The sequence below is a fragment of the Ambystoma mexicanum genome, chromosome 9, assembly GCF_040938575.1.
Source record: "Ambystoma mexicanum isolate Mex_15411 chromosome 9, UKY_AmexF1_1, whole genome shotgun sequence".
Taxonomy (NCBI): Eukaryota; Metazoa; Chordata; class Amphibia; order Caudata; family Ambystomatidae; genus Ambystoma; species Ambystoma mexicanum.
In genome coordinates this window covers 1,190,447,951-1,190,470,871 of record NC_090931.1, presented here as the reverse complement: position 1 = coordinate 1,190,470,871, position 22,921 = coordinate 1,190,447,951, and positions in this window count along the sequence as shown.

Below are 22,921 nucleotides of genomic sequence, written 5' to 3'. Positions count from 1 at the left end.
AAGTATGTTCTATTTTGGTATGCTCTGTACAAAAATATATATATATATATGTTAAATGTATACAAAATATTAATAATTAAATGGTTTATATTATAAAGTGTTTACCATTAGTTTCACTATCTTGTGACATTTCTTCACATGGGAAATGTTCCTCTAGCCATTCCAGAGTACTAGACATTTCTGTGAGAGAAAAAAAAAAAAAAGATAATATATTTTTTTATCTAATACAGAAAGTTTATAAATATATGAATAAAATTAAGTACACTTACTATTTCAGGTAAGATATGTCCTATGCACTCAGTGGGTCTTCTCTTGTTCTCAGTTCTGTTGTGTTTGTGAGGTAATTATGTTGGAAGCCAATTTATTTTCTTGTGGTATATTCCATTTTAGAACATAGTGCATTTAAATGAATGGTTAGTGTGTTGTATATATGGGTTACATTTCTTATGTATTAGTACATATAATGTGTTTGTGTGCTTTTTTTTAAATTTGTTAAATATTCCTATGTTATGATATAACATTCAAACATACCCCCCCAGAGTTTTTTAGGTAGTGGTACTGTTCTTCGAACATGTCCGCGAACATTAAATGAGTTCGCGGACATCAAGTACAGTAGAAGAGATTCAGTCAGTTCCATATGATATGTATATAAAGTGAAAGTCATTATTGTTAAGTTGCACTACTAAAAACCTACGAAATTCAATGAAAAAACTTTGTTAAAGGGACAATATGGTTAAGTTGCGCTACTAAAAACCTATGAAATTCAGTGAAATTTGTGATGTCATCTTTGATGTCCTGGGTGTTAGTCTTAGCAGTGCACGGTGGTGGCGCGAGTTATGGTTGCTTAGTTTACCATAACTGGCGGATTTCAAGGGTTTTTCGGTTTTACTTGGAACCATAACGTCCCTTTGACAAAGTTTTTTCACTGAATATATATATATATATATACACACGAGCCTGCACAGAGGTACAGAGGGATTGAGTGGCCTGTGATATCCCAACAACTATGTCCATGGTACACTGGAAGGAGCCAGAGGCCAAGAAATGTAGTGCAGTCAGCACTTTTTCATGGGGGATAAGAGCGTGGGAGCAGATAGTGGGTGATGCTAGGTCTTGCTCCCACTCCCTGACAAGGTCTAGGGTAACATGGGGGGGAACCAATACCTAGCATACACCTAGTCATCAAGCATCCTGAACAGCATGATGCATTAAGCGAAAACCCAGGCCCTGGGCATCATCCTCCTCCTTCTATGTCCATCTACGATATTGCATGCCCCATACGGAGTTCATCGTAGCTGTGCGACGTTAGCTTGGTGTGCACAGGGTTTGTGCGTGACTTTTCCCGGGGTGAGGTTGCACGTTGAAATCCATGAATTTGGTTGGGTTTGCGGTGGAGTGGGCTTGCAATTGCCTTGCATCGTCTGTCCCTCAACATGCCCACATTTTCCCTTTTTCTTCCTCATTCGCCATGTTCCGCCCTCTATTTGGGTCTCTGCTTAGGCCCGGACCACACTGTCCAAGGTGTCTCGCACAAGGTACTCGATTGCTCCCAGAGATGTGCCAAGCCTGCGCAAAGTCCCTGCGAAGCCTGGAAAAGTCCTGCAAAGTCAATTCCATGAATCAACAATGGGGCGTTTGCATGTAAAATGGCATGCATGCAAAATGGCACACAAAGTCCTGATTCTCCCTACAATAAATTCTATGAATCAGGCCGTCAATCTTGTAAAAACAAACAAGGAACTGAATCATAAAGTTAAAACAGGCACAGATAAGCACTATACCTATTTGCCTTTTGTGGTAACATTAGGGATGGACTGGGAACCAAAAGAGGCCCTGGAAATAATTTTCAAAATGGCCCCATATTACACATTTACAGCAAGCCCAACCATTTTCCTATAAGAACATTTGGAAAGAAAACAGGTTGCCACACAAAAGAGGCCCAGGGTGCGTAGGCCTTCCCTGAAATCTTCAGAGTTCCCTATAGGCCAGACCATGCCTGGGTACCGTGGGGCAAGGCACAGCGACGCTTTCAAGAGGGGTGTGAATGTGAAACAGCAACAAGTCAAACAGCAAATTACAACAATCCAAACAAAGGAATGTCCTATCAGGGTTCTATACAAATCCATATACTTTAAACCCTTAAGTTCCAAGGACGAGGTGTCTCATCCATGATGTTACATTTGCAGTGCCAAGGACGAGATATCTTTGCCTTTTGGCACTGCATGTTGTGTGATCCCTGCAAAGCAGGGATCATACAAAAGTAAAATCCAACCCCCTGGCTATGTGAGGAGAAGGTTCCTCCTCATGGCTCTGTGGTTGGATTTCCTTCAGTTTCACGTCACTGTGTGCAACGCAAGCTGATGTGAAACTGAAAGTAATTTTCACTGGGGCAGCCATTTTCTTTTGCTGCGGTGAAAAGAGAAGGTGAGTGTCCACCTTTCTCTCCCTCAATCTGCGGCAGATTGAGGGAGGTGTCGTAGGAAAGGGGAGATTCTCCCCTTTCCAACAACACCTTATCTGAAGCATTGCTGGGCACGGAGCGGGAGCAGATCCCTTGATCCGCGCCCAGCAATGCCACTAGACCACCATGTACCAGTATGCGAAGTGGGGGGTGAGGGGGCCGCTAAGCCCCCAGCCCCCAAAGCATGGGCAGCCCGTTTTGCCCACCCTGGTGGCAGATGGGCACAGTAATGTGCCGATCTGCTGCTAGGACAGTGGGCAAAAATCTGCCCCCAGGGAGGGCTACATGAGATGCCCCCCATCAATTTGGGGTGGTGGGAAAGGGCAACCAGAATTCATGCCACAGGCCTCCCCAAGCATGGTGAAGTATGTTTTGTCCCCCCTCGGGGCAGATGAGCACACTAATGTGTCCATCTGCCTCAAGGGAAGGGGCAAAACATTTTAAAACTATATATGGTGTATATATAGATGCCAACCTCACTATGCACAAACAAATAGCAACCCTCTCCTCTTCCAAGGCCTACACAGCAACATTTATTGCACTCAGCCGCCAATTTCTCACCCCCACAAATTGCATCACTTTGGCCAGAGCGCTGATTTTACCGAAATTAGATTACTGTAACATCCTCTTCCTAGGAACCTCCAAAACCAACTTAAATAAAATCCAACTATTACGAAACAAAGCCCTTAGAGCGGCTCTAGGTATAAAGAAGTCAGAACATATATCTAGCATCAGAAGAGAAAACCACTGGCTGCCAGTTGAAGCAAGAATCATCTTCAAAACACTCAGCACCGTCTATAAATGCATCAACAACAAAGCGCCTAGCTACCTCAACAACACCATCAAGAAAAAAATCTCCTGTAGGACACTGAGATCTAATAAACTGGCCCTCTTGGAAGTTCCTCAATACAAATACAGTAGAGCAGGAAGAAGCAGCTTCAAAGTCCTAGCCCCATCACACTGGAAACTACCCCTTACTATCAAAAATGAGGACTCCCTACTAAGATTAAAAAAAGCACTGAAACCTGGTTATTTAACAAATATTAACCTAATAGAATGCCTCTGGTTTACCCCCTTCTTTGAATCTAAAAAGCAAACGTACCTCCATGGCTCTCATGTACCGCTAGGGGACACCTCTAGATCTGCAACTCGTGTTTAAACAAAATGTGACCTGCTACTTTCACCGATTGGAACTTAGTATAAGAAATGTGATTACATGATGTATTTGCATTTCAGTATAAAATATGTTCTATGTGATGGTAACTGTAACCCTGTATAAAAATGCTACAATTTATTGAATTTTCACCGTGATACCCGCGGGTCTGGGCGAGTAACAAATGTAATTAAATAAATAAATAAATAAATAAATATAAGAAAGATGGAGTTTTTCGTGGGGGGGTGGGTGTTAGGACTGATTTTCTATACTCTGGCCAGGTGGACAGATGTATAGAAGGCCAACCTATATTGTGACAACTCTGGGAAGCTGTAGACAAACCAGTTTAGGTAGCAGTGACAGGTGGTTTAGGCTAAGTTCCTCAGAGGTGGTGAGCTTCTAAAGGGTCCACAATGTGGTCACCCAATGGGAGTCAAAAATTGCACTCAGACAGGATGTATAAAAATACAGTTATGTTTTTATGGCCAAAACACACTATAAGAAAATTAATACAAGCAGGTAGACGTATCACACAGTACTATCAAACTAAATACATATATGCATCCACCATGTTATAATGCACAATACAAATCAAATACTCCTGCAAAGGAATGGTTAGGTAAGTATTATACACCAAAAGGTCCACAGAGATGATACCTAGCTAAAATTGTCCAAGCCTAAGTTGCCTGGGGCCTTGTGCCCTATTTTACTTGATACAGGTCCATAGAAGTTAGGATGCAGGAAAAAATGCAGGTAGGGTCTCTGGGGTCCAGTGAAGGGTTCTTAAAGTTGGGTACAATGTGGACAAGTGCCTAAAATGATCGCCAACAGTCATAAGTCTTCCCAAGGCAAGTATTGGCAAAGACAAAAGTGTTAGAAATAAGATTATTATAAGCCCATTGACTTATAATGGGAATATCGGGGTATGTTAAAAGCTCTGTAACTTAAACCCCTTACTCTGAATCGTCCCCATTCTTGGTAGAACAAAAACCGGTGCAAGGACTCTCAGTTGAGGAATGCAAAAGCAAATGATGCAGCACCCCTCTCTGGACTGGACTCGGGTCAGTTAAGCAGTTTTCGGACGGTGCACACAACGCACAGCGATGAAACATGACTAAGTATCTGCGGTCAGACTTTCCGATCTGTCTCGGGCCCCTTTGTGCTAGAAGTGTGTTGTTGCAGAGCCAACTGTGAATATGCCAAGTTTCAGATGGAAACTCTGAATGGTGACAAAGTTAGCACGTTAGCCCAAAAACAGAGCTGTTCAGCCACAGGATGTTCCAGGGCACTTCCGAAGGGGATTTTTGTACTGGGCACTGAGCAGACATCGGGAATGGATGGTCCCTCTACTCCAAGGGTTGTAGCACCATCACAGGGCTATTAAAGATCATGAGACAGACAGAGCTCCCCCAGGACTGCAGCAGAAGTTGGTTGCCAGGCCTCCTTCAGTCAGGTTTCAGGTTTCTTTGCGGGTCTGTCAGCTGGACTGGATACTTGGCTCCTTCAGGTTTCTCCAGGATCACTGAAGAAGGCATGCAGGGGTCCTCTTCTTATCCTAAATGCCAGATGGGAGCTGAAACTCCCACTAGCAGGACTAGCTCACCCACACCACCCTCAGTGGTCCAATTAGGACCACTGGCAGGAACATTCATGCATACCACTCAGACACACAGAAACCAGTATGTGGATTGGGGCCAGATTGGCCCAGCCCACATCCTGCCTGCAAACACCCATAGCCCTCGAGTAACCTGCCAAAAGCTGCTGTTTTCCCGGGCACTGGAAGTCCTAACAACAAAATGGCAAAAATAACAGGCGGAAATCTCGTTGCACGGCCATGTTTGACGAGTAGCCACAGTCAGTAGCCAAACACGATAAATGGGGTAAAGCTAAAACAAAATTCCCCAAAAAGTGGGGAAAAGTCACTGCTGACACCAGCCCATCTTTTAAGCACATCTAGAATAACCAAAAAATACTCTGAGTGTTAGTCTAGGGCAAAACAAAAATGCACCCCATTGCACTGCAGTGAAACCTGCTTTGTGCAATGATATAAAGTTACCACAAGTGATCAAAAGTAATGACAAGAAATATCTGTGGGATATTTTCACCCACTCAGCTGTGCTTACTACATCACTTTTCTGCATTGGTGCAAGAAACAGCACAAAATGGCCGCGCTGACTCCTGTGAGCGCTAAGATCTCTAAACTGCGTTTTTGTAGCAACCAGAAAATGGCTGCACACCCTGCCACACACATTTCAGGTGGGGTGGAACAGAGTACTCACTGGAGGAATGTGTCAGTGTGCTCTGCAATATTTAACATGGAGTAAAGTGAAAGAGGCAGCATCAGTTTGCTGAAAACCCAAAATGCCTCTTTTTTTTTATTTATTCAAACCGTTGTTTTTAGTTTGGTCAACAAACTTTTACGACATTTAATGAGTACATTCCATCTTCAATATTCAAAAAAATAAAGGGGCCGATTCATGCAACAAACATGCGCCGAAAATCCCAGCGCAAGAAGGCGCAAGGAGGCGGAAGCGTGAGAAAGCAAGCGCACACGCTCGCGTGCGATTCAAGGAAGGCGCTGCGCTACTTTCCCACTGGTTGTGTGGCAAATCCGTGCATGGCGCACGCTGGCGGACACGTCTCCAAACAGCGTGCGCTAAGCGCACAGCGAAAGCGCACATAGCGCAGCGCACACAACAAAAGTAGGCGGAACAAGGGGCGTAAGACGTGGAATAAGGAATAACGAGTGAAAAAAAAGGCGTAACTGGGGAAGTACTGCAGGGAACTACACGGAACGCCCACACGCACGCGAACAATCCGTATTCATGGATTCGAATACGGGAAACCCGCACACGGCAAAAGATGCGCACAGGCGTCAACGCGTCTGCCACACGAAGGCAGGCGGAAGCGTCCCTGCGCACAGTATAAAAGTGCACGCAAACAACAAACATACAGCTACGATGAATGCCCCATTTGTCACAGCACTGATTGAGGGACACCGTAGGAGGAGGAGAATAGCCAGGGCACACATTTTTTCACCACGGACAAGCCTTTTTGGGATTTCTGATGACCAGGTCTATGGCAGGTATAGGTTTCCACCCGTTATCATCCTAGACCTGGTCAGGTAGTGGGAAGATGACCTAACATCCCCCACCCTCTGCTCCCAAGCATAGAGCCCCTTGGAGAAGCTGCTCAGTGTCCTGCATTTTTTGGCCACTGGGTCTTTTCAGCGGACTACTGCCATAGTGGGGGGTCTCATAGGCCACGCAGGTGGTAAGCGATGCAAAGGGAATCATCACCTCTGTCTATGCAAACTACCCTGGCTCCACCCATGACAGTTTCATATACAGAATGTCCGCCCTGAGCCGGGCCCTGGAAGCTGGCCAGCATGGCAACACATGGCTCCTAGGTGAGTACAAATGCCTGTGCACATGCATGCATGTCACACACACACACAAAAACACAAACCCCAATAATCACAACCATTATCACCTCTACAGGGGACAGTGCCTACTCTCTGAGCAACCACATGATGACGCCAATCCGGAACCCCACCACACCACCCCAGGTAAGATACAACGTGGCCCATATTGCAACCAGGGCCAGTGCCATAGTGGAGCGCGCATTCGGAGTGCTCAAGTCACGCTTCCGCTCCCTTGACCGCTCTGGCGGGCAGCTACTCTGTGCACCCCCAGTAGTGTGCAGGATCATTGTGGCAGCATGTGTCCTGCACAATGTTGCAACACGGCAGGGCGTACCGGTGGACATGGTGGTGCCCCCACATCCTCAACCACAGGCACAGGCGGTGCCCATAAGAGGGGATAGGGCACGTGGCGAGGAAGCACGGACCCAGCTTGTGGACAGATTTTTCACCTAAACTCCCCACCCTGTGGAGTCCACACAGGCCTGGCACATACCAGGTGACAATCGATGATGACAAAGAGACAGTCAACTGTCACAACCTTACCACTCTGAGATTGTTGCCATGGAATAGCCACATTGTGTGTATCCCTAGCTACTTAAACACAAGCAATCCTGTGTGACCAAAAGGCACACAAGCAAGGTGTGAATCACACAGACCTGCCAAACTAGCCATGACTATCACTGGTATGTCACTCAAACCCTCCAAAACCACAACATGACATGGCAAGTAATAGCCATAAACCAACACAGTAACAATAAGGTACACATTGCCATGTGAAAAATGTAAATTGGCATCAGACAATGATGCCTGACATGGAATCAGATGAAATGACTGACCAACAACCTCCCACCCAAAATAAGTCATACCCGACTGTGATGCTGGAAATGCATCGGAGGGACAGGGCCTCAGTATCCTTGTCCTTTACTGCTTTTCATCATGTGTTCTGTTGTGTTTTCTGCGCAGGAGTTCATGTGGGACTCCTGGCGGTGCAGCTCTCTTTCTTTTGGTTTGGTGTACAGACCTGTGGGATACCCTTATGGCACCCATGGGTGGGGGGGGTACAACCCTGTGCCCCTAGTGTATGTTTTTGGGCACCTGTGGGTGGCCCACAGAGCAGGGTATGAGCTGGTGGCAGCTCCATGCTGAATTTGACAGGTGTGCGGCGTATCCTCCATTTTGGGATACCCCGGCCCTGCCATTGGGATCAGTTGATTCCTGATGGAAAACAAGATGGCCCCAGTGGCCTCTTGCTTTCTATTAACCATTACCTTGTTTTCCCAAAGTCCTGGGAAGCCCTGTCTCTGTCTCTTCCCCCTGACTGGCTGTTGGATGGAAGTGCCATATATGGTGTTGTTGTGAAGGCCCGGCCAGACTAGCTGGAGCCTTCCCGGTGATGTATGTTGTGGGTACCTCCTGTGGGTGGGACCTGGGTGAATAGAGTGTGTGACGAATATGCATTCTGTGTTGTGGGTGTCTAGTATCTGGTGGTTGACACAATGACTGAGACAACCCTGCCCGAAACCTGTATGAATGCAGCTTGGAGTGTTGAATGGCTTGGTACTTGTCCCAATACACATAACTTGTTGTGATTGTCTGGAGAGAAGTGAATGGCCTGAATACCTCGTGTGCCTGATTGGCTGCCTTCCTGCATGAATGCCCGTAGTCGTGATTGGATGCTTGCGTGTGAATGAATGGGAGATCAACAGTATATCTGGGGACCTCTCACTGCTAGGAATCAAGTTCGGAAGCTGAAGTCCACTACGACGAGTAACTGGATTAACTGACGCTTGACCTTGAAGCCCTGCTGGACGAGAAGAATTGCTGTTGCTCTCCTTCACAATCTGAAAGATGCTGTCCCTCCAAGGACTGACCCAGAGAGGTTCTGGTAAGACGCCCTCTTCCCGAGCTACGAGGGACCATTGTGCACAGCTGATCTTTGCCAACGCTCCCTGGTAGACAGACCTACGACAGGCTGCCGACCCGACATGGCGACTGCTGCGGAACTCCAAGGAGAAGCACTCGGACTGTTGTCCGCCACTGACGATGACCGCCGTCGCCGACCGGAGCCGCCATGCTCCTGTTTGCCTAAGAACTTCATTGATCATCGGATGCTCTCGTCTGCATCGTCATCCGCTTGTCTCCCACTGGAGAAGGCCCAACCATCGACGCGCAGAGGAGCATCCACCGGTGGGTTTCCCGCCACCTCCAGACCGCAGAAACGCTGACGACTCGACGCCCTTGCTGGGCCACAGTTCTTCATCATCTCTTTGCAGTCCAGAACTATTGTCACCGAGGTGCCCCGCACGCCTCTTCCTTGCAGGACGCCAAAGCTCTGTCGTCGACGAACACCGCTAGGAACGAAGCTGCCACTTCCCTGCCATCGTTCACCCTTTTCACCGTCGGACGTTCGATGACCTGTGACTCCTGCCTTAAAGGGAGGGCACTCAAGAAGGGTAGTCAATTCCCCGACACCGAACGCCAAGGTCCCTGACACCTCTCGACGATCCGTGGCTCCGCCTGAAAGGGAGGCACTCAAGAAGGATCGGTCGGCGCATCGTCAGAGAACTCTACTCCACCAGGTTCATTGGGGGGGTAAAACCTTAATAGGAAGACGTAAGACTATCGAACATTATAGTGTCTGGGCCTGTGCTATATATCTTTATTTACAGGTTGCCCAGGTGGGGGGATCTTCACACAGAACTGTGCCTAGAGGTAGGGGCCAGTGTTCTGCCTATTGTTTCAGCCATTTTACGTTCCTGCCTATCTCTATTGCTGGTTTACTCGTTATTGATCTGTGTGACATTTTAACCGTACAGTTGATGCACTTTAATGAGCTTTGATAACATTAGTGTTACCACTCGAGACGTGTATATATTTATCATTATTGACTTCCAAGTACAAAGTGCGTTATTGTGATCGTGTACATACCTTTGAATATTAATTATATAAAGACTGTGTTTTCAGTAATACAGTGTGTGGACATTCCTTTGTGGGGGTTCGGGGACTACACTGTACTTAAGAACCAGCCCGCATCACCTCCTGAGAAGCTTGGCCTTGATTGCTCGTCCATTGCTACCGTAATAGAGAATCTTGGCTGGGGTCTGCTGTGCCTCTCCTCTACCATATAGAGAGCGGAAGTACAGACACCCCCTACCGGTCTTTACACCAAATGCATTCCAAAAGTTGTAGTTGAAACATAACAATGAATGCCTGTCTACATGCACAATGTGCATTGCAAAATCAAAACTGCAGCTACTGTGCGCCGTGTCCACCTCCTGCAACACACTGCTCAACGCACAGCACAGTGAACAGCCATTGTGTGTGATGCACACCCTGAGCATGACATCTAAGCGACAAACTACATAAAAAACCAAATTAGGCATGTACAGGATCCACAAATGGTCAGAGAACATGTGCTGCAGGGACACAGTGGGCACCAGAAGGCAAACAGCGTGTACACGTGGACATGGAAGGGTGGTTGTAGATGTAGTGGATCATAGTGCGAGCGTGTGGGTCAGTAGGGACATGCACTCAACATATGCATGTGAAATCAAGTGATCATCAGTGTCGTCTACACATCACATGTGAACATTCACCATGTGTATATCCCAGCATGTCAAACCACAATTATCCCCTCACACCTGAAAGGTAAACACAACACATGAACATGCATTGATCAGCAGAATACATCATGTACATAGGAAAGCACAATTACAATTTCAGGGTGCCCATCACACTGCAGGGCAAGACAACTATCAACAACAAAACACCCCCCCTCCCTCACAAATCACCACGACCCACTGAACAACTGCATCTGGGTCATTCATCGTACATCCTTGAATTCCACCTGGCCACAGGATCACCCTTCCCCTTTGTCACCATCTCCCACCTTGTGTGTAAAAAGTTGCCATCACCCTCAGAGTCCACCTAGATTTGCAAAACCACAAAATCCAAGAGAACTCAAAGCAGGACAACACAGAAGCCAAGCAAATACCCTGCAGGCAGTAAAACAAACCAGAACAGCCTCCAGTAGATGACTTCATGTAGCAGTATGCCACAAAGGCCAAGTACGACCACAATGATGTCAACAACCAAGGTAGCACAGTAAAACAATGTCACAACAGGATCTGAACCATGTGTGGTACATAACATAGAATGATGCAACACGAACGGATGTCTACTGTCACAGCTCCCGTGTACAGGCGCAGGAGTGGCACAAAACAACCACCCCCACCGTGGTCTGGGTGAGATTGACACTGGTGACAGCGTGCCTGTCAAGAGCAGGGGCTACCGAATGTCAGATACGGTTAAGAACCACATCCAGGCTGAGGTCGCCAAGATGTTGGATCTGGGTGTTATTGAACCCTCAACCAGTCCCTGGTCCAGTCCAGTGGTCCTTGTCCCCAAGGCAAGTTCCCAGGCCGGTACCAAGTATTGGAGGTTCTGTGTGGACTACTGAGAAGTCAATGCCGTCACCAAAACTGATGCGCACCCACTGCCCCGGGCTGATGAGTTTGTGGACACCATAGGTGATGCCAAATTTGTGAGCACCTTTGACCTCACCTCAGGCTATTGGCAAATAGTTCTGACAGACCATGCCAAGGAAAAGACGGCGTTCTCCACCCCAGAGGGACTCTACCAGTTTAGGGTCATGCCTTTTGGGTTAAAGAATGCCCCTGCCACCTTCCAGAGATTGGTCAATCATGCTCTCAGTGGGCTGGAGGCCTTTTGTGTGGCTTATTTAGACGACATTGCCGTCTACAGTTCCACTTGGGAAGAGCACTTGACACATCTGGGTAGAGTGTTGCAGGCCTTGAAAAGGGCTAACCTCACTATCAAGGCCACCAAGTGCCAGATAACTCAGGGGAAAGTCACATATCTTGGTCATGAGGTAGGAGGGGGTCAAATCCAACCTCTCCCCAGTAAGGTACAGGATTTACAGGACTGGGAGACTCCCACTACTCAAACCCAGGTGAGAGCCTTTTTGGGTCTCACTGGGTACTATCGCAATTTCATGGCGGACTATGGAACCATAGCTGCACCACTGACAGCCCTGACTTCACCCACGCAGCCTAGGAAGGTCAATTGGACTGAAGACTGTCAGAGGGCCTTTAAAGGCTTGAAAGAAAGTGTGTGTCGGGCACCCGTGTTGTGTGCGCCTGACTGCAGCCGACCCTTTATCGTCCAGACAGATGCCTGCGACACCGGAATTGGAGCTGTCTTGTCCCAGTTAGATAACAAAGGGAGAGAACATCCTATCATATTCATCAGTAGACAACACAAGGGTAGAGAACTTAGGTGGGCTACTGTTGAAAAGGAGTGTTTTAGTATAGTTTGGAGCCTTAGGCGTTTTAGGCCCTACCTTACGGGGTCTTCCTTCAAGGTCCAAACAGATCATAAGCCCCTAAAGTGGCTTATGCAGATGATGGGCGAGAACCCGAAACTGCTCAGGTGGTCCATTAGCCTGCAAGGGCTAGACTTCACCATAGAGCACAGACCAGGGAAGAGTCACGATAATGCAGATGGCCTTTCCAGAAGGTATGTTGACCGTCTGGATGAGGGTGTCTATCCCGTGGGAGATTAGGCACCCTCCACCTCAGTCTGGGGGGGGGGGCGACTATGATGCTGGAAATGCATCGGAGGGACAAGGCCTCAATATCCTTGTCATTTACTGCTTTTCGTCGTGTGTTCTGTCGTGTTTTCCGTGCAGGAGTTCATGTGGGACTCCTGGCGGTGCAGCTCTCTTTCTTTTGGTTTGGTGAACGGACCTGTGGGATACCCTTATGGCACCCATAGGTGGGGGGTACAACCCTGTGCCCTTAGTGTATGTTTTTGGGCACCTGTGGGTGGCCCACAGAGCAGGGCATGGGCTGGTGGCAGCTCCATGCTGAATTTGACAGGTGCGCGGTGTATCCTCCATTTTGGGATACCCCGGCCCTGCCATTGGGATCAGTTGATTCCTGATGGAAAACAAGATGGCCCTGGTGGTCTCTTGCTTTCTATTACCCATTACCTTGTTTTCCCAAAGTCCTGGGAAGGCCTGACTCTGTCTCTTCCCCCTGACTGGCTGTTGGATGGAAGTGCCATATATGGTGTTGTTGTGAAGGCCAGGCCAGACTAGCTGGAGCCTTCCCGGTGATGTATGTTGTGGGTACCTCCTGTGGATGGGACCTGGGTGAATAGAGTGTGTGACGAATATGCATTCTGTGTTGTGGGTGTCTAGTATCTGGTGGTTGACACAATGACTAAGACAACCCTGCCCGAAACCGCTATGAATGCAGCTTGGAGTGTTGAATGGCTCGGTACTTGTCCCAATACACATAACTTGTTGTGATTGTCTGGAGAGAAGTGAATGGCCTGAATACCTCGTGTGCCTGATTGGCTGCCTTCCTGCATGAATGCCCGTAGTCGTGATTGGATGCTTGCGTGTGAATGAATGGGAGATCAACAGTATATCTGGGGACCTCTCACTGCTAGGAATCAAGTTCGGAAGCTGAAGTCCACTACGACGAGTAACTGGATTAACTGACGCTTGACCTTGAAGCCCTGCTGGACGAGAAGAATTGCTGTTGCTCTCCTTCACAATCTGAAAGATGCTGTCCCTCCAAGGACTGACCCAGAGAGGTTCTGGTAAGACGCCCTCTTCCCGAGCTACGAGGGACCATTGTGCACAGCTGATCTTTGCCAACGCTCCCTGGTAGACAGACCTACGACAGGCTGCCGACCCGACATGGGGACTGCTGCGGAACTCCAAGGAGAAGCACTCGGACTGTTGTCCGCCACTGACGATGACCGCCGTCGCCGACCGGAGCCGCCATGCTCCTGTTTGCCTAAGAACTTCATTGATCATCGGATGCTCTCGTCTGCATTGTCATCCGCTTGTCTCCCACTGGAGAAGGCCCAACCATCGACGCGCAGAGGAGCATCCACCGGTGGGTTTCCCGCCACCTCCAGACCGCAGAAACGCCGACGACTCGACGCCCTTGCTGGGCCACAGTTCTTCATCATCTCTTTGCAGTCCAGAACTATTGTCACTGAGGTGCCCCGCACGCCTCTTCCTTGCAGGACGCCAACGCTCTGTCGTCGACGAACACCGCTAGGAACGAAGCTGCCACTTCCCTGCCATCGTTCACCCTTTTCACCGTCGGACGTTCGATGACCCGTGACTCCTGCCTTAAAGGGTGGGCACTCAAGAAGGGTAGTCAATTCCCCGACACCGAACGCCAAGGTCCCCGACACCTCTCGACGATCCGTGGCTCCGCCTGAAAGGGAGGCACTCAAGAAGGATCGGTCGGCGCATCGTCAGAGAACTCTACTCCACCAGGTTCATTGGGGGGGTAAAACCTTAATAGGAAGACGTAAGACTATCGAACATTATAGTGTCTGGGCCTGTGCTATATATCTTTATTTACAGGTTGCCCAGGTGGGGGGATCTTCACACAGAACTATGCCTAGAGGTAGGGGCCAGTGTTCTGCCTATTGTTTCAGCCATTTTACGTTCCTGCCTATCTCTATTGCTAGTTTACTCGTTGTTGATCTGTGTGACATTTTAACCGTACAGTTGATGCACTTTAATGAGCTTTGATAACATTAGTGTTACCACTCGAGACGTGTATATATTTATCATTATTGACTTCCAAGTACAAAGTGCGTTATTGTGATCGTGTACATACCTTTGAATATTAATTATATAAAGACTGTGTTTTCAGTAATACAGTGTGTGGACATTCCTTTGTGGGGGTTCGGGGACTACACTGTACTTAAGAACCAGCCCGCATCACCTCCTGAGAAGCTTGGCCTTGATTGCTCGTACATTGCTACCGTAATAGAGAATCTTGGCTGGGGTCTGCTGTGCCTCTCCTCTACCATATAGAGAGCGGAAGTACAGACACCCCCTACCGGTCTTTACACCAAATGCATTCCAAAAGTTGTAGTTGAAACATAACAATGAATGCCTGTCTACATGCACAATGTGCATTGCAAAATCAAAACTGCAGCTACTGTGCGCCGTGTCCACCTCCTGCAACACACTGCTCAACGCACAGCACAGTGAACAGCCATTGTGTGTGATGCACACCCTGAGCATGACATCTAAGCGACAAACTACATAAAAAACCAAATTAGGCATGTACAGGATCCACAAATGGTCAGAGAACATGTGCTGCAGGGACACAGTGGGCACCAGAAGGCAAACAGAGTGTACACGTGGACATGGAAGGGTGGTTGTAGATGTAGTGGATCATAGTGCGAGCGTGTGGGTCAGTAGGGACATGCACTCAACATATGCATGTGAAATCAAGTGATCATCAGTGTCGTCTACACATCACATGTGAACATTCACCATGTGTATATCCCAGCATGTCAAACCACAATTATCCCCTCACACCTGAAAGGTAAACACAACACATGAACAGGCATTGATCAGCAGAATACATCATGTACATAGGAAAGCACAATTACAATTTCAGGGTGCCCATCACACTGCAGGGCAAGACAACTATCAACAACAAAACACCCCCCCTCCCTCACAAATCACCACGACCCACTGAACAACTGCATCTGGGTCATTCATCGTACATCCTTGAATTCCACCTGGCCACAGGATCACCCTTCCCCTTTGTCACCATCTCCCACCTTGTGTGTAAAAAGTTGCCAGCACCCTCAGAGTCCACCTAGATTTGCAAAAGCACAAAATCCAAGAGAACTCAAAGCAGGACAACACAGAAGCCAAGCAAATACCCTGCAGGCAGTAAAACAAACCAGAACAGCCTCCAGTAGATGACTTCAAGTAGCAGTATGCCACAAAGGCCAAGTACGACCACAATGATGTCAACAACCAAGGTAGCACAGTAAAACAATGTCACAACAGGATCTGAACCATGTGTGGTACATAACATAGAATGATGCAACACGAACGGATGTCTACTGTCACAGCTCCCGTGTACAGGCGCAGGAGTGGCACAAAACAACCACCCCCACCGTGGTCTGGGTGCCTGCAAGATCTAACTCACACAGGCCTCTGAGACCCTGGAGGGGAAGGAGAGTCAGGGATATGCAGTCGGCACAGGCATTGGCATACTGGAAAACGGGAATGAGGGGCAGGAGAGGGGAGTAGGATTGACACGGGAAAGTAGGGAATGCACCAAAATGTAGTACACATATTACACATACACAAATCGACAAAACTTGTTCACATGCATATAGCAGCAAATTACTCAAATGGAAGACAAAGAGTAACTTATCTCTGGGGTGAGTGCTGGCCTCCTGCCTGCGCACTCTCCGGTCCGGTAACAGGAGCAGTTCAATGCTGCAAAGAGAGCCACAGTTAATAATCTGTGCGTGCCCAAAACACACAAACACACTACCAAATATGCCCCAAAGTAACAAAATACACTACAAACAGACAAACTTGTGTGGATGCTTCATACCCATACGTAACATTACCCCTCTGATGGTTCATACACAGTCAATGCAGTAAGTCAGGCACCAGTGGGTGTGTGGCAAATGGAACACCAATGTGTCACGATTCACACAACATGCAATGTTCCCTGTGTAAGCAGACAGACGCATATAGCAAGGTACAACTTCAAAACAAGTAGTGTTCCACCATAACCAAAATAAAGTAGCCAGTGCATGTATCAATTTCTACTTGGAAATGAAATGCACTGCACCCGAGTCTGTCCCTTGCTGTCTGTCCCTGTGAGCTGATTCCTTCCATGTCTCGGAATGCTACATGGCTAATACAAGTGCCTCAATGGACCATGGTGGACCCGAGGGTATGTGCCACTGCCCCTGCAGGTGCCCCAGACAACTTTCACATCAACTAGCCATCAGTCCATTAACACATCTGAGCTGTATTGTGCGCTTCTACACCAATATTTGTCCAAGTTCACTGTCAGTGCTGCTACTAAGCATGCATGTTCAACAGGCCAGGTGGAAGATTTGCTCTGCTGTGACCCCCCTGTGCTGCTCACCTTGCCTGGAGTCCCTTGAAACACATCATCGATTTTCGGATGTATGATTGCAATCCCTGTGCCTCTGCCGGCGCACACATGCGCATGTCGGCAGCACCAAACGTGTCCTGATTCCAGACGTCCAATGGCCCATGTCTGCTGGCAAAGGTGGTCTTGAGGCTCATCCCCCTGCAGAAAGTGCATGAAACACATGATTAATGCTTAATATTCATCTGTGTGTGTCTCTTCAGGCATTACATGACTGGACCATGCCAGAGACGTACATCAGAAATCACACCATCAGTCCGTCTTTCACAGCAACAGTGTGGCACACACTATCTACGGCATGATTTGCAACAAGCACATGTTCATTAAAGATAAGAAACATACTACACAATGCATAGCAATGAATGTACACATGAATCATTAAACACCCCATCTAGCAAAAGAAGAACAGTGGACAATTACACCCCAATCATCCCCACTAGGGGTGTTAACACAAGTTCCGCAGCAGCAGACATGCACAGATATGACAGTCCATTGCCCTTGTGTAATAAATAGGCTGTTACTCCAAACCATCCTTGCGAGCCCATGGATAAGGGAAGCAGGAGTGGCATATGTGAGTCAAGGACCCCAAGCAGCAAACACATACACAAGACAAGCTTGAAGGGCCCAGCTGGAACAGACAGTGGATGCTTTTAAAAGCCACAAAGCACCACACCGTCACATGAAAGCACAATAGACTAGCAATTTTAAAGTATATTAACTAATTACACTAACTATGAAAAACCTACTTTACCTATTTAAACTAACTATCAAACAGAAACTTAACTAACTAAACTAAAAGAAAAATCAAAAATGGCCACATACGACCCGGAGGGGGGGGGGGCACAGGGTGCTGCTCAACACCCACATGCGATGATGCTGAGGAAAAAAAAACCTCCATGGGCTCAACGCCTGCACAGCCTGACCTATGTGGGAGATAGATTGTAGTCCCAGTCTGGCACTTCCTGGAAAGGAGGACGTGGCACAGGAGCATGACCACGCCTAGCCGCAGCTTGCCCCTCGTCGGCAGCAGGTCTGCCGACGGGTGAGCCTGGTTCTGTGTGGTGACGACATGTAGGTATGCATGCCGAACCTCCCGTGATACACGTGCTTCCTCTTGCAAGGTAGCACGTGTAACACGGAGTTCCTCCTGCAAGGTCTGGCTTGAAAACTGCTGCACCTCCCGGCAAGCATGTAGCTCAGCCGAGATGGTAAGCTCAAGCTGTGCAAACCTCTCCTCTGCCCGCTCCCTCTGGGACATCAGAAGGACACCCAGAGTGGATCTGAGGGAAGCATGCTCCTCCCTCAGGGCCTTCATGTGTGCCTCTGCGTGAGCAGCAATTGCTTGATGCAGAGACGACATTTCAGCCTGGTGTGCCCTGTCTGAGGCCGCCATGCCCAGCCTGAGCGAGCGGGCCATGGACCGTGCCGCCTGCTGCTGGAGAAGCACCTGCCTAGCAGGGGGGAGCACAGATTGGGCCACACGCTCCATGCTCTCAACGATGTTCTCCATTGCTGCCCCCTGCCGTTCAGAATGGGCAGTCATGTCTTGCTCCCACTCAGTATACTGTGGTTGCGTGCGGCGACCACGTTGCTGGGCTTGACCCCTGCGGAACCCAAGGACCGTGTGTCCTCGATGTGTTGGCACCGCCCGCGGCTGCACGACTACATGCCCCCATCGACGTGATGTCCCAGGCACATCAGTGACTGGTGTGGAGGGTGACCCTGCGTCCCGATCCACCACGGGCGGAGGTTCCAATACTGTCTGACCCCTCAGTGCAGGTGTCACGGACAGAGGAGTGTCCACATCACAATCACTCACCCCTGACATATGGACCGGATACTCATCCAACTCGACATGGTCGTCAGAGTGTTCTTCAGGGCTTGACTCATAGGCAGCCAGAGACAAGATTGACTGTAGCACTTGGGGCTTTTCGTGGCCTACCACCCCACGACCCCCACTTGTGCTGGGTTGTTGTAGTGATAACAACCCTGTGCCTGGCATGACAATGCCATCCTCTGGCTCCATTGCGTCATCATCTAAAAAATAGAGCGAAAAAAGGTTACTACACATGTTAGAAGCACACACATACCGACAACAAACACATCAGGCAGACATGTGACACACAAAATAGAACCTGGCATGCATGCTGGGTCAACTTGAATTTGCTTCTGTGATTAGTCCTGTTGAAAGGTGGCAGTTTGCACTAAAGTGGGTCTATGCAGTGCAGCGAATATGTATGTTACTCACTACCTACATGTACAAGGACTCCATGGTGTGTGTCAGAAAATGTGAAGGCAGTGCAAGGTCAACTTCAGGCATCACGTGCAATGTGCATTCAATGGGTAGCATATCTACAAGCAAAGCACCTTCCACCCAAGTAGAAAAGGCAGGGATGCCTAGCATGGTATCAAAAGGCTGAGCATAGACCTGTGTATTGACAGAGAGTGTTGACTAGCATCAACAGCTTCATGTGAGTCAAGTGACAACACTGCAAATGATGATGGGACAGTAAGCAGGACACATGATGAAACCTCTGGAGTCCACCCACGTGTGAAGAAGACACTACACCAGTTGGTCAGAGTCATTGGCCTTTAAACAGGCTGAGGCCTGTGACCCTCACAGATTGTCAGACCCTAAACATTTGTGAAACGCAGTACTGAGCCACAGTTGACATGGGAAGGCAGATGAAATGCCATGCGATTTAGGTCATCCTGGACTTGTATTACAGTCATCATCCAGTCATGGACACATATTGGCATGCGTGGAATGCACATGGAGCATGAATGGGCACTCATGTCTCTGCGGGGCATCTGACCTCTGCACAGTCCAAGTGAGACACCCTGCATCAAGTACTAAGGATGTACCACAATGGATATGTCTGTCAGATTGGCCGCTGGATGTTAGCATGTACACAGGAGGCATGAACAGGGAAGTACCCAATGGCAATATTGTAGCAGACCAGTGCTAAGGTGGAATTGGGGTGCAGAGCAGGGGGTTGAGGGGCAAGGGAGCATGCCTACATTGGGTACCCCCCTTGCAGGCAGAGTACACATGCACGTCAGTCATGCTATGCATAGTTCCTGGACTGAGAGGAAGCTCACCCCACGCTACATGCAGAAGTGCCAGTGAGCTGGAACATGGACCGGAGGGGCAAACTGGTAACCAGCATGTGAGTAGGATGCAAAAGTGGTGATGTGGACAGTCCCCGTCTGCTCCACATGTGCACCATCCAGCAGAGTAGACATGCATCAGGGAAGCATTGCATTACTCACACATCATAACCATGTACACGTGACATGTGGTGGCAGTCATGCACATCACATCACACAAGTAAAACACACACGTCTTCGACAAACATGCATCAACACTCACTGGACTGTGCATCTCTCCCACTGCTTCGACCGATTCTGATGGTATGAACTCCGCAACAAGTGACTCATGCGGAGTGAGGTCTTCCTCCTCCGGTGCAGGCCCACCGCCAGTCACCAGAGCCAAGTTGTAATTTGAGGCACGCTTAGCCTTAGCGCTGCGTTTGAGGTCATTCCAATGCTTTTTGCACTCTTGCGTCGTGCGCACCTCATGGCCGAATGCACTCACATGTTCCGCAACTTACTTCCAGTGGGTATCACGGTGGGCAGCCGTAGTCTGACAATTAGCACCCACTAGCATGTCACGGCTGTGGTCCCGCACGTAGTCCACAAGGTAGTCCAGTTCCTGGTTGCAGAAAGGCTTCTTCCTCGACGTACAGGAGGTCGTGGCTGTGTGTGGGGTCCCAGCCTGTGCTGCAGGTGCAACCTTCCTCCTCTTGGATTGTGGCACAGACCCTGGCTGGCTGATGCCGCCCTGATCAGTATGGCCAGTGGGACCGGTGGATTGAGCCAAGGGAGTGGCAGGTGGCGGGACGACCAAAGGGCTGACTTGTGTCAGTAGCAGCTGGGTGCCCTCTAATGGACCCTGCGCAGCAAAATCTGCTGTGGCAGGGTCATTGACCGCAACTGTCCTGGTTGGCAGACTCACAAACGGGGTGTTGTTGGGTGCATCTGCCCCTGCACTTGCCAACACCCGGCTGTTCGGGCAGCAGATGACATTACTGCCCCAGGGACACGTGTCTTGGTCACGGCAACCCTGCGTGCCCCTACGGTTTCCCTCCAGGCCTGTTGTAAATCTTCCAAGGGCTCTTTAATTGCCAACGCAGCCTGCGCTGGCAGACCCTGAGTCCGGGTGGTGGTGTCCACAGCTGCACCTGCAGTTACCACTACCCTTGGGCCCGTGGCAGTCGATGAAACGGACTGCCGGGTCACACGGGCACCAGTGCCAGATTCAGAAGCTGCATCTCCCAGAACCACATGGGGTGGTGGCATGACTGCACCGACACATGGCACAGCATTGTGCTCAAGTGGCGCACCCCTACCTCTTCCCCCTCTGCGGCCACCCTGGACACCCTGGAGTCCCCCTACTCCCTGGTCACCCTGGCCACATCCCTGACCACACCCACCATGAGGAGTACGCCCAGCTGAGGCGCCCTTCACCTTTGGTGGCCTCCCAACTATGGCACAGATGGAGTAGTGCCGGCACAGATGGAGTAGTGCCAGTGGGAGGTGTACACCACAATTCACCTGGGCAATTGGGTTGAAGGGGGTGGGATGCAAGATGTTAACAGCCCCCCTGCACCTGCAAGGCTGTATGTGACCCCGGTGTTGTAGTGACGGGTCACGCTATGCTCAGGCACCCCAAAACTGCAGTAAAACCGTGCACGCAACCTTGCAGCCTACGTGCGCGGAATCAACCTCCCGCAGTACACGGTTGCACCCAGTAACACGAAAAACGCATACGCGTGGGACACGCAGGCTACTATGACCTTAAAAACAGGTGCGATAGAGAGGGGCACCCGCAGTGGGAAAAATAGCGTGTGCGACTCACCATCTGACTAGCGCGATGCAGAAAAACACGCGTAGCCAATACCTACGCCAAAAGAAGAGATACGTCCTCGATCGCTGTGAAGATGTGATGGTGCGCTAAACAACACGAAGCAGCTGCACACGTTGGTCTCCACGAAAGGCACGTACAACGAACTGCTGGCCCCGCTCACCTTTAACCCATGCTGAGGCAAACGCCTGCGCGTGTCACGTCACTTACGCGCTTAGGCCCTTTCTTCAGATTACATGCATTCACTCACGGATGTGCAGTTTTTTCACGTGCGCTGAACCACTATGCCCACGTCACGAGGGAAATGCCCCAGCGCGTACGTGCTTATGGGCTTACGCGCTAAGGGCCTTTGGTCCAATGAAAACGCGTACGTGTGCTGACGCACTTACGCGCTAAGGCCTTTCCTCCAATTACACGCTGACATGTCATTTTTTCACGTGCCAAATCACTCCGTATGAAGCTGGCCACGCGAAAACACACGGAAGACCACGCTCCTGCCCAGAAGGCCGAATTACTGCCCCCCCAGAGCCCCGAGCACGCTCCCACCTGCAATATGCTGCTGCCTGACTGCCTGCTGCCCACGTGCCCTGCCATTTGCTGCCTGCACGTCAGCCAGGGGTGCAGTTGCTGTGACCACCCCTGCTGGAACTGAAGACTCCCGACTGGGATTCCATCGCTCCACAGCCCAGCCCCAGAACCTCCAGTTGCCCACCCACTCCTGCCTCTGGGGTTGCCATGTCCAGCAGAACACCATCTGGCAGCACTGGCAACCCCCAGCCAGAGAGGCAGAGGGCCACCAGTTTCAGTGCCAGGGAAGTTGGTGTACTCATGGAGCAAGACCTGGGGCAGTATGATGCCCTCTTTGAAAGTTTGCGCGCCGACAATGAAGGACGGACCAGGATCTGGATGGACATCGTGATTGCCATCAGCACGGAGGGGGTGGCAGTCTGCGACT